The following is a 5,335-nucleotide window of genomic DNA, read 5'->3' as shown; positions in this document are numbered from 1 at the left end:
TTGTACACCCTTCCCAATTTTGAACCATGCAGTGTTACCCTGCTCTGTTCTGACGACTGCCTCTTGGTCCAAGTATAGGTTTTGCATTAGCACAATTAAATATTCTGGAATTCCCATTCTTCTCAGAGTCAGGCACAGTTTGTTATGATGTTTAGCTTTGTACATATTCTTTTGCATCACTGTTAGAAGCAGCACATCATTCAAGATGTGTCACGTTTCCCAGATGCTATCTTTAAATGCAATTTGTACTAAACCGAGTCCTAGTGCCAAAGCTTCTGGTTGATCCTGAGAGTCTGCAGCCAGCATTTCTTTAATCAATTGTTTCATTCGGCCATTCATAGACTTTCTTCACATGAATGAGAAGTTCCATTTTGGGATTTTTCTAAAAAAGTGCCCCCCCCTACTGGCACAATCTCAGTTCTTTGTTTTACGTAACTCCCCCAAAATTGCTTCTTAGTTTCTGTGTCTATGGATGTGATCCTTTCCAGCATTCTCCAGATGATAATCCCCAGAGCAAAGATGTCAGTTTTTGCTGTTCTGTTCCTCCCATACTTCCGGAGCCATGTAGAAGTCCCTTTGTCTATTCCACACCCTGTAGAGAGGAAACACTTGTTTACACCGACGGATTCTTCTGGATTCTGCCCAGAGACTGAGCAAACTTTACTTAAATGAAAATTAGCCACTTTCAGTGTGGATTCCAAGACACTCGTATTCAGCCCACTTTGAGAAATCAGGATATTATCAGGCTTGAGATCTCGGTGGATGATCTGGTTTTTATGCAAGAAAACCAGGGCACTTCTCAGTTGAAGCACTAAGCTGGTATTAGTTTTACAATTGGGTTTACTGGACAACAAATACACATTCATACCTCCTCCATCCAAAAATCCACCACAAACCGGAAATAATAGGCGCTTCTGAGATCAAAGGCAACTTCTCTTTTTAATGAAGTTTGTATAAGCAACTTCAAGGTCGGGGTTTCTCAGGGTAGCTGTCCCAGCTTCTCCCTCTCATGGGCTCTGCAGGCCACCATTATTGGGCAGCTCGTGCCTCCACCAACGCCCGGCTGTCTTTACAGTTTCCTGTTAGAGGTACAACAGCTGCCTGTCAGTTCGTTCACTCTGTTGGAGAATGATTTGCAGTGTGCTAATCACTTTATATATTAGGTATGTATATGCTTGCTTGTTATAATTTCCTCTTAACAATACAGCACTTTTCTGTCCGTCTGTTTTACTGGTGTAACTTGTGGGTTGCTGTAATATTGGAAGCTATGACACTTGTGTTTCAAATGTGAGAAGGATCACCAATGGTGAACAGGTAGCAGCAAAGGCCCTAGGTTAAGACAGACTAAGAAGCAGGATTGGCCATCCGCTTCTGAAGTAACAGGCCTTCAAAAACACTACGAACTATAGAGGAACATGAGTAATTGTAGTATTAGAGGTGGAGCCCCGGTGGGAAGTCACTCAAAACGAAGGAGAAACGACTGCAAACAATTATTAATAAGTGGACCATGAAGTGTACAAGGAAAGCTGGAAGTTGTAAAATATGAAATGGAATACATGAAAATTAACATTCTAGGCATTAGTGAACTGAGATGGGCCACTTTGAATCCGTCTACTATGTTGGGAATAAAAGACTGAGAAGAATGATGTTGCGTTCATAGTTAAAAAGACATTCTCTAAGATCTATCCTCAAATACAATGTTGTGAGTGATAGGAGACTATCCATACACCTACAAGGAAGACCTTTTATACTACTATTTTCAAATGCATGCACAAATAAGTAAAGCCAAAGAGGAGGAAATTGAGGATTTCTACCAACTTTCACAATCTGAAATGGACCAAACATGAACCAAGATGCGTAAATAATTACTGGTGACTGGAATGCAAAGTTGGGAACAATGAGCAAGGAATTGTAAAATTCTGTCTTAGTGACAGAAATGAGGCTGGACATCAAATGTTGAATTTTGTACATTCAGTGATTTATTCATAGCAAATGCCTTTTTAAAAAAAGATAAAAGGCAACTTTCACATGGACCTCATGGACTGGACAATAGTTGCACTGACTATTTGTGGAAACAGTCATTGAAGAAGCTTGGCATCAGCAGTAGAAACCAGGCCAGGTGCTAACTGTGGAAAACCATCAATTACTCATGTGAAAGTTCAAATTGAAGTTGAGGAAAACTCAGACAAGTCTACAAGAACTAAAACACGATCTTGATTCTATCCCACCTAATTGAAGAATCAGTTCAAGAACTAGTCTGAGGCATTGAATACTAGTGATTTTTGACCAGGGAAGGTGGGTAATGACATCAAGGATATTATCCACGAAGTAGTAGGGTGGCAATAGAATAATTTATTTGAAGTAGTAAATCATATAATGTGATATATAGCTACTTTTAAATATTTTAGCTATAGTTTTGTCCACCAATTGTTTCCTTTTAAAACTTTGATAGAAAGCAAGATTTTTCTTTGCATCTACTGTTCATTACAATCCCCGACTTGGGAGGACAGCATTCTTTTTCCTGAACAAGCCATACTCACAAAACATTGTTTATGGTTTCCTTTGGATTTCTTTAAATGCAGAACAGAACATTTAAACACACCTGGGAATAAATTTGCATGTAGAATCTAAAATTACTTAAAATTATTTACTCATTTTTACCAGTTATTTTGTCCACATTCATTTTAATGGCAGGTTTTTATTTTCTTTTAAAGCTTGTTTTCAGTAACTTTGCTTCCATTGTCTCTTTTCAAAGCATTCCACTTAGTTTTTTTTTAAAAAAGGATATGAAATGCTGCAGATATACAAGGAGAAAAACATAATGAACACCTGTTCCTACACTCAGCTATATGAATACTAACATTTTTTTCATGCTTGCCTCTGATTTCTCAGGAAGAAATAAATATAACTGATGATGCTGAAACCACTTACATGCTCTGTGGTGGCATATTCCAAAGCAAGTAGCATTGCTATCCCAAAGGCTGTACTGTCTCAAGCAGTTTTAATCCACTGACAGTTTATTGGGGGAAGGGTTGTGAAATGGGCAGTCTCCTTCTGTAGCAAATTACAGCCTCCAAAACCATAGCAATAATATTGCTATGGGTCAGCCTCTTCATTCTTCCTATTCACTGTTCAACTTTCAGGTGCAAAGAAAGCAATTGAAACTGTATGGCTTGGATCAGATACACCTTAGTCTTTAATCTGACATTATTGCTCTTTAGTACTTTGGAGCAGTCCTCAACAGCAGATTTTCCCTATTTAACACATCTTTTGATTCTTGACTGTTGTTGCCATGGATGTTGATTGTGGATCCAAATGAAAGGAAATTGTTGCCACTTCAATCTCTCCTCCATCTATCATGATGTTGCCTATTGGTCCAGTGATGTGGTTTTCTGTTTTCTTGATGTAGAGATAAAATCCTTATTGAAGGCTGTAGCCTTTCATCTTCTTCTGGAAACGCTTCAAATCTTTACTTTCTGCAAACAAGGCTGTGAGGGGCCAAGCCATGGAAAAAGACAGCATGCTGGGGAAGGTGAAGGTTTAGAGTGAGAGAGAAAGGCACCCAATAAAGGAATTCACATAGCAATTTGACAATGGGCTCAAGAATGTCAGAGATTGTGAGCATGGTGCAAGATAGGGCAAGGTTCTAATCTGTTAGATATGCTGATACCTTGTGGAATAGACGTTCTGGTTTGTTCTAAACCTGAAAAGTTATCTTGCCTATCCTCATCTGTACAAATTTTAAGATCCATTTGTTTAGTTCTAGAACACTATTTGTATTGCATTTGGAAAGATATTAAATAAATTCATTTTCCAATCCTGAATCTTTACATCCTTGAACCACTCCAGGGGAGATCTGCTGCCATTAAGATTAGCCTAGAAAACTTTTGTAGATAGTTCTACCTTATCACTGCTGCTGCTTCTTCTTCTTCTTCTTCTTCTTCTTCATCCTCTTCCTCTTCCTCTTCCTTCCTCTTCTTCCTCCTCATTCTTCCTCCTTCCTCCTCTTTCCTCCTTCTTTCTTCTTCTTCTTTGCCATTTAGTTGCCTGTGATTCGTAGCAACACTATGTACAACAGCTCTAAATCCTGCTCTAACCTGAGCCAACCTTACTGTCTCCAACACACCTACCCCCATTACTCCAGTCACTGAGTCAATCCATCTCATTGAGAATCTTCCCCTCTGCACTGTCCCTCCACCCTCCCAAGCATAATGTCCCTCTTCAAGGACTGGTCCCTCCCTGCAACTTGCACAAAGTGTGTCAGATGGAGCTTCAGAATCCTTGCCTCCAAAGAGCAGCCTGTTTTCACCCTCTCTAGGATGAACCTGTTTGTTCACCTTGCAGTCCAAGGTACATTAAACTCTTCTCCAGCACCACAGCTCAAAGGCATCAATTCTCTTTCTATCATCCCTATTCATTGTCCAGCTTTCTGATGCATAGCAAGAAATTGCAAAGACCATGGCTGTGTCAGGTGCACTTTAGTCTTCAGACTGATATCTTCAGTACTGTCACTTAGGATTGTACAAAAACTAGAATCAACTTGATGACACTCAACAATAACAAAGATGTTAAAGATGTTGAGTCTTCCAGTTCATGAACCTAGTAGATCTCTCCATTTATTCAGGTATGTGTATATGTAGATGTGATCTTCAATAACACTTTGTAGTTTTCTTCACAATGATCTTACACCTTTTTTGTCAAATTAATTTCTAGGACTCATATTTTTGCTATTGCAAATGGACTTCGTTTCTATTGTTGTTGTTGTTGTTGTTGTATACCATAGAGTTGGAACTGATCCATAGCTGACACTTTGGTGGGTTTTCAGAGACAGTTAATTCCACAGGAAGAGATTGTTCATCCTTCTGCCATGGAGTAGCTTGTGGTCTTGAACCCTGTGCCTTTGGGATTGCAGCACAGCTTCTTGCCACTAGGCCACCAGAGCAATAGTCTATTTATTGGTGTTGAAAAGCTATTGATTACTTTCACAGTGATCTTAAGTCTGCCAGACTCTCTTGTTAGTTTAAAAATTTTCTCTATAGATTATTTTAGAGCTCTATGTGCAGCAAATATCATCTGTAAATAAGAACAATAGTCTTCAAATATCGCTTCCAAAGATTTTTCTTAAATAATGAATGTTAACTTTTTGTTGATGCTGTGTCTGAATTTATTTAAAGGATAATTTTTTTCCTTTAATATATTCAAAGGGTATACTGCATAAATTAATTTAGGATGCTGTACTTATTGCATTTTTGGGATAGTTAATTTAGTCTTTGTAGAAACAACTCTCATTCCTTTGACATTTATATAACATTGCCTTATATAATTTTAAATTAAA

At 38.5% G+C, this 5,335-nt stretch overlaps 1 pseudogene; it reads right to left on the bottom strand.

Moving 5' to 3' along the window:
• Nucleotides 1-210: 210 nt before the first annotated feature.
• LOC102866999 lies at nt 211-2,967 on the bottom strand (annotated as a pseudogene).
• Between the last annotated feature and the right edge of the window lie 2,368 nt (nt 2,968-5,335).

This window comes from Elephantulus edwardii, unplaced genomic scaffold (genome assembly GCF_000299155.1).
Source record: "Elephantulus edwardii isolate Elephantulus edwardi_28Jun2011 unplaced genomic scaffold, EleEdw1.0 scaffold00049, whole genome shotgun sequence".
NCBI classification, from domain to species: domain Eukaryota; kingdom Metazoa; phylum Chordata; class Mammalia; order Macroscelidea; family Macroscelididae; genus Elephantulus; species Elephantulus edwardii.
The sequence above is the reverse complement of the archived record's forward strand: the minus strand, read 5'-3'. Positions and strand labels throughout refer to the sequence as shown.